General features: G+C 43.9%; 1 pseudogene; it reads left to right on the forward strand.

Annotated features, from left to right (window-relative positions):
- Positions 1–1,918, forward strand: LOC130203036 (zinc metalloproteinase nas-4-like; annotated as a pseudogene).
- The last annotated feature ends 8,908 nt before the right edge of the window (positions 1,919–10,826 follow it).

Below are 10,826 nucleotides of genomic sequence, written 5' to 3' on the forward strand. Positions count from 1 at the left end.
ATGCTTGAGCAACAGCAGACCAGTGCAGAAGGTAGACTTGATATGTTAAATATATGTACTTCTACAAACGACAACACATTTACTTCTAGAAACGACTGTTTTCAACAGGGACTTTTTTCATTGTGTCGTAGAACTTGAAGACAATCAAAATGTCGAAGAGGGAGATATGTTGACTCTGGTAAGATGGAGACTTTAGGAATATCAACAGCATTAGGGGAAATGCACTTGAGATTTTATTCTCATTAACGCACTAAAACCGGAGTTGTGTGACACTAGTAGTGATGTCCGTCTTAAGTTCCAGGAGGACAGGAACGCTGTACAGACTGTGTGGTCGGACGCCATCATGCCGTACACCATCAGTGATGCGCTGGGTGGGTTTTTGTTGCTTCAACGTATCTGACCAATGAGAGTGCAGAGAATATAACTTTTTTTTCTCTCGCGCAACAGCCGACCGAAAGGATAACATCCTCGCTGCCTTCAAGATGATATCGGATGTCTCCTGCATTCGCTTCGTACCGCACACCACGGAGTTCAACGTCCTCAACATCGAAGATGGCAAAGGGTGAGTTCATCCATATCGCAAAGAATATTTTGTCAATTGTATTTAGCCAAGCTGCCAAATGCGCATGCATATGCCCTTTTTTAAATGATCTAGATTCATAAATGCACTTTTCAAATTGCAAAATTGATTCACAGAGGGAATATCATCACTTACATGTTGTCATGGTAAAAGCAACTCTGCTTTAAAAATAAGTTTAGCTGTATTTTTTAAATTGGAAATATAATTGTACTGCAAGTAGGTTAAATGGAATTGGTGTGATCACATCTCTTGGACCATGTTATGAGTCTGATTGACTTGTCCCTGTACACAAGCAGTTGGTCTTCAGTAGTGAATGCTAGTATAGTTCCACTAACTGTAATGTGTCTAATGAGGACACTAATTCATGGGAAGATGCTGTTGAACTTCATAGATTAAACTCTCCTCCCTTATGTTGAAGTGGACATTATCAGGTAGATCACATCCTACAAACATTGAGGCGTATGGCTGGTGAGAAGATGATGTTTAATGTCAATAGTGGTGCTCGCCTGAAGAAGGCTTTTTGTTGGTACTGTAACTCGTCTCTCGCCCCGCCGGCTTCTGTCTCTCTCCAGCTGCGCCTCCTTCGTCGGTTGTCAAGGAGGAGACCAGCCGCTGTATTACAGCAGCAAGTGTAGAGTGGGGAACCTCTGCCATGAGCTCATTCACGCTCTGGGTCTGCACCACGAACACACCCGTGAGGACCGGGACGAGCACATCACGGTGCAGTGGGAGAACATCGTGCCAGGTGGGACGCGTCCTCAAATTTGTAAATTGTCTGGGTGTGCATTTTATCCAGTTTATTTTTATTAAAGGCTTCACAATCAGTTCTTTAGACTATGAAAATGTGCATTGAAATGTAGAAGATTGGTATGAAACCTTTGGACAAAGCTACTGTATGATTGTGACTGAACAAGACTAAATGAATTGGTCATTTCTGCTTTAAAGGGAAAGAATCAAACTTCAAGGTGCAACAGGCGACACTCTGAACCTGCCGTATGACATCAACTCCATAATGCACTATGGGCCGTAAGTCATTGCCTCATTTAGTTGGACCCTTCTAATGATGCATGTCATCTACATACAATAATCATGTTTTTGGCTTTTATTCTTTTTGGATAATTATTATAGATCAAGTTGCTTTGGCTATGTTTAACAGCAAGTTGGTTTTATTGCAGGTATTTCTTCAGTCAAGATGGGAGTCAGACTGTGGTGCCCAAGCAGAGTGGGGCGGACATGGGTCAGCGAACACACCTCAGCGATCTGGATATCAAGAGACTAAACAAACTCTATCACTGTGGTAAGTTCTTCACTCCACTGTCATCTCATAGCTCTGTTTAGTGTCGGTCATGGCAGACGGGAGTGTCCCAACAATACAAGAGATTCTCTTCCTTTTAGGACTTGTATTTTTCTTTTTGTTTCTCATGCTGTTAATGCTAAAAGTACTTTATTTCTTCCAGATGATCGGATGTAACCCCAATGAGCTTAATTTACTGACCTGCATTGTGAGATTTAATAAAATGCATGAAATCTGCCTTGTTGTTTCTCGCCACCTGTAGCTGCTGAACTAACTGCATCACACTAGACCTGATGGTTCTGGACGCTCCTATAAAATTACTAAATGGTCTCGGGCCTAAATTAAATTGCGTTTGTTTACATTTGTACGTTACACATTATCAGGACCCCTCGGGTCATCTGGGGAGATGTTACTTTTTTTCTCGGCTCAACCGAGCATGTAGAAGCAGCTTTGAGAGTCTCAGCTCTGACTGTAGACCTAAGGGCTGCAGAATGTGTCACTTAAAGAGGGCATAAAACATTACCTACAGTTTACAATTAATTTAAATGCTTTGTCCTTCAACTATTTTACTGTTACACAAAATGTAACATGTCGCAAAAGTTTATTGTACATTTAGTTTTTGGCAATAATATACCTACATGTGATGTCAGGGCTGTATTGTATAAATATTCTCAACATTTACAAATAAAGCACTAACACAATCTATGAATAGTTGGTAGTAGGAATATTCCATGATCCATCAGGCAGGATCTATGACATCTCATAGGGTCCATCGGACTGAAGTCAAAATAGTTCAGGGAGAAAGCAAAGTTTGTAATGTGCAATAGAGATGCAAATTCATCCATAAGTAGAGGAGTGAGGTGCTCAGTGTATCCTAAAATGTCCCCCAGCAGCCTATTGGCCTATAGCAGCATATCAAGGGGCCGGACCAGGGCAAACCTGATTCGGCCCTAACTACGCTCTGTCAAAGAGGAAAGTCTTGAGTCCACTCTTAAATGAGGTGACTGTGTCTGCCTCCCAGACTGAAGGTGGAAGCTGGTTCCAAAAAAGAGGAGCTTGATAACTGAAGGCTCTGGCTCCCATCGTACTTTTTAAGATAAAGGACAAGTTCCGATCCAAGATAACGCCACGCTTCTTTACAGTGGTGTTGGATGCCAGGGCAATGCCATCTACAGAAACCACATCACCAGATAATTGATCTCTGAGGTGCTCAGGGCCGAGTAAAATTACTTCAGTTTTGTCAAAGTTTAACATCAATAAGTTGCAGGTCATCCATGTTTTTTATGTCTTTAAGACACGCTTGAATTTTAGTGAGCTGGTTTGATCAATAGATATAATTGAGTATCATCTGCATAACAATGAAAGTTTATGGAGTGTTTCCTGATAATATTGCCCAAAGGAAGCATATATATATATAAGGTAAATAAAATTGGCCCAAGCACAGAACCTTGTGGAACTCCGTGACTAACGCTGGTGGGCATCGAGGCGTCATCGTTTACAAATACAAACGGATCGATCTGATAAATAGGATTTAAACTAACTTCGTGCGGTGCCTGAAATGCCAATCGACTGCTCCAGTCTCTCTAATAGGATGTTATGGTCAATAGTGTCGAACGCAGCACTAAGGTCTAACAAGACCAGTACAGAGATGAGTCCTTCATCTGATGCCATTAGGTCATTTGTAATTTTCACCAGTGCCGTCTCAGTGCTGTGTTTTCTAAATCCTGACAAACTCATCAAATAAACTTATGATGTAGAAAATCACACAACTGGTTTTCGACCACTTTCTCAAGGATCTTGGAGAGGAAGGGGAGGCTAGAGATCGGTCTGTAGATTGCCAACACCTCTGCATCCAGAGTGGGCTTCTTCAGGAGAGGTTTAATGACAGCTACTTTGAAGGAATGTGGTACAAGGCCTGTTAGCAAAGACACAATATCTAATAGAGCTGCCAATTAAAGACAGAACGTCTTTAAGCAGTCTTGTCGGGATGGAGTCCAAGAGACGTAGACGGTTTAGAAGTAGAAACCGGTGAAGAAAGTTGGTCAAGGTTGATGGGAGAAAAGCCCTCCAAATATACACCAGGGCATACAGCGGTTTCCAAGGCCATTCCACTTGAGGACAGATTGGCACTGGTTAAGGGCAAGAGATTATTAATCTTGTCCCTAATAGTTACAATCTTTTCATTAAAGAAGTTCATAAAGTCATTACCACTGAGGTCTATAGGAATACTCGGCTCCACAGAGCTGTGACTCTCTGTCAGCCTGGCTACAGTGCTGAAGAGAAACCTGGGGTTGTTTTATGTTTCTCTATTACTGATGAGTAATAGGCTGCTCTGGCATTACGGAGGGCCTTCTTATATATTTTAAGACTATCTCGCCAATCTAAGCGGGATTCTTCCAGATTAGTTGAACGCCTCGAGGAATGTGAGTATTAATATGACTTGGAGTCGATTCATTTAGGCTGACATATTCTTCATGACTCAGCCAGGTTTCAGTCAGACAAGATAAATCAATGTGATTATCTGATATTAAATCATTTACTAATACAGCTTTAGATGAAAGAGATCTAATATTTAGGAGTCCACATTTAATTCTCCTGTTGTGTTGCACTGCTGAATTCGTGGTAACTTTTATGAGGTTATTTTGGATGACTCCTCTTTTGCTTATTTTTTATATAATTAATTTAAGTTCAAGTGGCCGTGGGACAGACACAGTCTCTATGGAGCTCTGGGGGGACTGGGTGAGACGGGGAGGGATGTGCTATGGGGGGACACTGGGTGACAGGAGTGACAGGGTCATGGGGCTACTCTGTTTCTGCTTTCTGACATGAACCCTGCGTTGTCACAGATATGGCAGTCCGTTGATCAACTTGGTCATGTTTGCAGAAATGAGACCCGCTCCATCCAAAGTGTGATGAATACAGTCTCTCTTCATGAGATGAGCTTTCTCCCAGAAAGTCTTCCAGTTATCTACGTAGCCCACATTGTCCGCTGGGCACCACCTCGACAGCCAGCGGTTGAATGATGACATCCGGCTGTACATTTCGTCATTCATTAAATTGGGGAGGGGACCAGAGAAAGCGATATTGTCCGACATGGTCTTGGCATAAGCACACACAGATTCCACATTGATTTTAGTGACCTCCAACCGGCGTAGTCGGGAGTCATTGCCTTCGCAATCTTCGCTAACTTCACGTTCCTGACTATGGAGCTCCCGATAACCAGAGTGTGTTCCTCAGCGGGTGTGTCGCTGAGTGGGGAGAACCGGTTAGAAACGTGAAGCGGCCGAGGCTGGTGCACAGCGAGATCCTGTCTACTCTTGCGAACAGTTATCCAGCGATCCGGCTGCGCGGCGACTGCCGGGGAACAGCTAGCAGAAGCTACGTCTATGAGCTTCGCACCAGTGAGGGGAGAGGGCGGGGCTAACTAGCGTAGCTGTCTGAGCTTCGATGGTGCGGAGCCGTGCATCTAACCCACTTAGAACTGCCTCCAACCTAGCAAATGAACTACACTTGTTACATGTATCCTTATCACTAAAGGAGGCAGGGGAATCACTATACAGGACTGTCTCAGAAAATTAGAATATTGTGATGAAGTTCTTTATTTTCTGTAATGCAATTAAAAAAACAAAAATGTCATGCATTCTGGATTCATTACAAATCAACTGAAATATTGCAAGCCTTTTATTCTGATTTATTGCTGATTATGGTTTACAGCTTAAGAAAACTCAAATATCCTATCTCTAAATATTAGAATATCATGAAAAAGTATACTAGTAGGGTATTAAACAAATCACTTGAATTGTCTAATTAACTCGAAACACCTGCAAGGGTTTCCTGAGCCTTGACAAACACTCAGCTGTTATAAATCTTTTTTTTTACTTGGTCTGAGGAAATATTAAAATTTTATGAGATAGGATTTTAGAGTTTTCTTAAGCTGTAAGCCATAATCAGCAATATTAAAAGAATAAAAGGCTTGCAATATTTCAGTTGATTTGTAATGAATCCAGAATGCATGACATTTTTGTTTTTTTAATTGCATTACAGAAAATAAAGAACTTTATCACAATATTCTAATTTTCTGAGACAGTCCTGTACATGTGACACACTGAGCAAGAGGGAACGGGAGAGGAAACAGTCATGCTCGCTGCTAAGCTTGGCAACCGGAATAGATGCAATACGCTGTAGAGTATTCTGAAACTGGGCACTTCGCAGATGATGGAAAACAGGCTTCGTCAATCTATAATACTAACATACAGTCACTCTCATGCAACATACATTAATTCTTGCCATTTACATTTGCATAGAGTAAACATTACCCCTATGCTTCATAATACATTAATAACAATATTCTCCCTAATATATCTTTCTCTATGTATTAATTTAAAACATAAGACCTCTGCAGATGTTATCAAAATAAACTATTACAACTTAACAATCCCTCCTTTTATACTTATCCAATAGTATAAACAACCATGTAATAGCCCTTTTATTTTGACCCTCTATGTAAACAAACATTGTACAACATTTTAATTATTACTCATTATCATTCAGCATCCCTGTGGAAGAAGATCACTCCCTCCTTTCATCCCTGCGTCTCAAGGAAACTAACTAACACTAAGTGTGTAAGGGTTACAGGTACTGGAACCCAAAAGCACGACAAACACAGGAATGCAGGAGGAGGCAGTTTACTGTATGTTTCAGGCAGGGTCAAAACCAGGTAGTCAGTCCAACAGGGCAACAAATCCAAAAAAGGGGCAGGCAAAATCTTGAGTCGGGTTAACAGGCAAACAGGGTCGTAACAGACAGGTCAGGAATAAACTCTAATAACGCTGGAAGGTTTGGCGCTGACACACAAGACAATCTGGCAGAGGACAAGTGGAAGTGAGGGAGCTAAATAGTGAGGGACTAATGAGGGGATGGGCTGCAGGTGAGAAGGGCGTGAGGACCAGGTGAAGGGAATGAGGGACTAACGAGGGGATGGGCTGCAGGTGAGAAGGACGTGAGGACCAGGTGAAGGGAATGAGGGACAATCAGGTGAGGATGACAGGATCTGGAATGACAGGAGAGTTAATTAAACGTGTAAGCAGGATGAATTTAACTAGGAAGGTGGGGAATTTGTGACAGAACCTCCCCTTCTAGGGACGGCCCTTGACGTCCCACTGGGCTGGTCCGGATGAGCACGGTGGAAGGCAGTGATCAGGGAGGGGTCCAGAATGTCGCGAGTGGGGACCCATTGTCGTTCCTCCAGCCCATAGCCCTCCCAATCCACGAGGTATTGAAGTCCCCTACCCCGTCGCAGAGATTTGAGCAGGCGACGGACCGTGTAGATAGGATCCCCGTCGAGGAGCTGGGGGGGTGGTGGGGGTCTGGGGGCGGGGTGAAGCGGGCTTTCCTCGACAGGTTTAACCCTGGAGACGTGGAAGGTGGGGTGAACTCTCATGGCTGGTGGTAGACGCAGCCGGATGGCTGCAGGATTAATGACCCGCGACACCGGAAACGGGCCCACGAAACGAGGAGCCAGTTTCTTGGACTCCACTCTGAGGGGAAGGTCCCATGTAGACAGCCAGACCCGTTGTCCTGGAGCATACTGAGGTGCAGGGAGGCGACGTCTGTTGGCCGACCGTTTGTAGCGCTCGGAAGTGCGCATCAGCGTGGAGCGGGCCTGCCTCCAAGTGCGTCGGCACCGCTGGATAAACGCCTGGACAGAAGGAACACTGGCCTCGAGTTCCTGCTCCGGGAAGAGTGGGGGCTGATATCCACGGGCACACTGGAAGGGCGAGAGCCCTGTGGCTGAGCTGGGAAGGGTGTTGTGGGCATACTCGACCCACAGAAGTTCCTTGGACCAGGATTGCGGGTTGCGGGAGGAGAGGCATCGTAACGCTGTCTCCATCTCCTGGTTCATGCGCTCCGCCTGTCCATTAGATTGCGGATGGTACCCAGACGACAAGCTGACTGTGGCCCCCAGTAGCCTGCAAAACTCGGCCCAAAAGCGAGAGGTGAATTGTGGGCCACGGTCGGAGACCACATCTATGGGCAGACCGTGGACACGAAACACCTCCTGTAACAGAATCTCGCCCATTTCCTTGGCGGTAGGCAATTTTGTCAGTGGGATAAGCCGGGCAGATTTGGAGAATCGATCAATGACTGTCAGAATAACTGTGTTACCACTGGAGGTGGGTAGGCCGGTTACAAAATCCAATGCGATATGGGACCATGGGCGATGCGGAAGTGGTAGAGGGTGGAGGAGACCAGAGGCAGCCTTGCGGGAGGTCTTGTGCTGAGCGCAGACTTGGCAAGCACCAACAAATCCCTTGGTGTCCTCCTCCATGGACGGCCACCACAAGCGTTGCTTGAGCATTGCTAGTGTGCGTCGGATCCCGGGATGGCAAGCAAGGCGAGAAGAGTGACCCCACTGGAGCACCTGCGGGCGGAGGTGAGCAGGAACAAACAACCGGTTAACCGGACAAGCAAAGGGAGCAGGATGTTCGGCGTTGGAGCGTTTTACCCTGTCCTCCACCTCCCAGATTACTGCACCGACAACACACTCCGGATGGAGGATACCTTCAGGATGAAGAGGGGAGCTCTCCGGCTGGAACTGACGGGACAAGGCGTCTGGTTTGAGGTTCTTGGAGCCTGGTCTGTAGGAGAGCAAAAACACAAAGAGATGAAGCAAGCCTCGATACGCGCTTCGAGGAAACGCCCCCTCCATTACTCGACACACGCTTCGAAGCCTCGGCACATCTCGTGACAACACTAATTATAACCCTCCATGGTTATTTCTGATTCTATTGAGTGTGAGGCATTTTAGTGCCACAGTTCTGTCTGATTGTTTTGTTATATATAAGTGACTGGTTCTTGTAATTGTGTTCTTGTCATTGTGATTATTACGGTGGTGTGGACTACAAGCATTGTCCATTAATGACGCAGCATCCCGCCATGCGCGTATTTGTGTATCTGCACTCTGCAGTCGTGTACTTGTAGGTTTTGCGCTTCATGTAACATTTTATTTCACTTGTTGCAGTGTCATGTGAATACGACTCACAATCCACAACTCCTCTCTTTCTGTCTCCTCCTTCGCAATAAAAGCCCCGCACCGGAACACTGGTGAACTAATATCTTACATTAGACGGCATTATAGGCCGATGTAGAAAATGCACAGCCCGCCACTGCGATTCAGGGACCGCAAGTATAACTTTGTTTCTCTTTATAGTATAAAATTCTGATATATTAGTAAATGTTATTTCAAGTAAGAGCAAGACATTAAGTCATATAATCTGGGGGCCATCACATGGGCACTTTAAATAGTTATAAATTATATGTAATTATACTACACCATCTAAAGATGAGGCATTTTCTATTATAAAACATGGCACCTGAATGCAGCATTATTGATGACGAGACCAAGCGTCAATTCAGGTGTTTCCCATTTAAGGGAAGAGGTATGCTGCGTTTCCAGTTATGTGTGTATTGCCTGAATGCAAAATTATGTAACCATCGACACAACAATATCATTCAGTTATAATTTAATTAGTAGAGTGCATGAGTCAGTCCTCAGTTTGGGAGAAATATTCTGCTTCCTACCAACTTGTACCAACCGGGGGCAGAAATACACAATCATCTGAATGGCGCCTTCAGGTGTCGCATGACGCCCTCTTGTGGCCATGATAGGCCACTACAACAACTCTCACTCGGCTTCACTTATTCAAGGCGAGCTGGAGAACAGTTTGGGATGTTTAGCTGTTTTCTTCTCAGTTAAATTCTAAGTTGCTCTGAGTTTAATCCTTTATTCATTCTTGACTCTGGACATGTTTTCTTTTCCAATGCCCTTCTTTACATTCGTTAATTTAAAAAAAAACATAAAACATAGTAAAACAGCTCCACAAGACCTGTCAAAGTATATTTTTATTTTATAATAATGGGTTGAGAGGAAATAGATGTCAAACAAAGTTGCCAATCAAAACTTGGGGATAGTGCAGCCAAAATAAACAGAATTTAATTGAATGAAATCAGGATGTGTGAGGAGTGAAATGTTGTGTACTGTCTTTAGCTGGACAGGAACTGCTTCAGAGAGCCAAACACATCTCTAAAATGCCTGTTAATTTACCAATATAACAGCCTGTAACACGGACCAATATAGCAACCTCCTCGAAAAATGAGATGAAGCCACGTTTTAATGGACGGATTAACGTTGCACACCGAACTATTGAGACTTCAGGACTGACTTCGGTTTTTAGCCCAATTGTGAATCAATCCTGAACAGCTGAGAATATAAGCACAACAACAGAAAGAAAGAGTATCACGACAAACACCTGTCTCATAATCAGTGTGAAGTGATCACACCTGCTCAGCAAGCCCGCTGGATCACGTCTCCTCCAGATAAAGGTTCGGCCGAGGCGTTTAGTGTGCACTGCTCCTGTCTTTGTTGAGGTCCTGCTTCACTATGTGGTTTCTGGTTGTCATCTGCTTGGTCACTGGTAAGAACTGAAGCCTTCAAACTCTGTATTGTGCTTAGCTGTGATGATCTGATAATCATTATCAATTCCTCTCCTTGCAGCTGTTGGTGGTGTGCCTGTTCATCCAACCCAGGAGGCCACAGGTGTGTGTTTGCTAGACTGATGTGGTCTTTATTCATTTATTTACTACACTAATATATAAATATTTGACTTTCTTTCAACAGATAATGTAACTTCTCTGCTTAATGTGACGATGCCAGCCAAGTTTTGTATGTTTTACTCTCAATGTAACCTACATGCCAAAATGTATTACAAAATGATTTAAATGACCAGATTATATATATTTTTTCATTCAGTTGACATGGGCTCTGTAAATCACACCCAGAATGGGACTGGTCCTCAGGCAGGTCGGTGACATTTATATACATTTTCTTGAAGTTATATTTATTTTATAAAGGATGTCATTTAAAATTCTCTGATTTCTGCAGGTACGGCGACT

The sequence above is a fragment of the Pseudoliparis swirei genome, chromosome 12 (assembly GCF_029220125.1).
Source record: "Pseudoliparis swirei isolate HS2019 ecotype Mariana Trench chromosome 12, NWPU_hadal_v1, whole genome shotgun sequence".
NCBI lineage: Eukaryota > Metazoa > Chordata > Actinopteri > Perciformes > Liparidae > Pseudoliparis > Pseudoliparis swirei.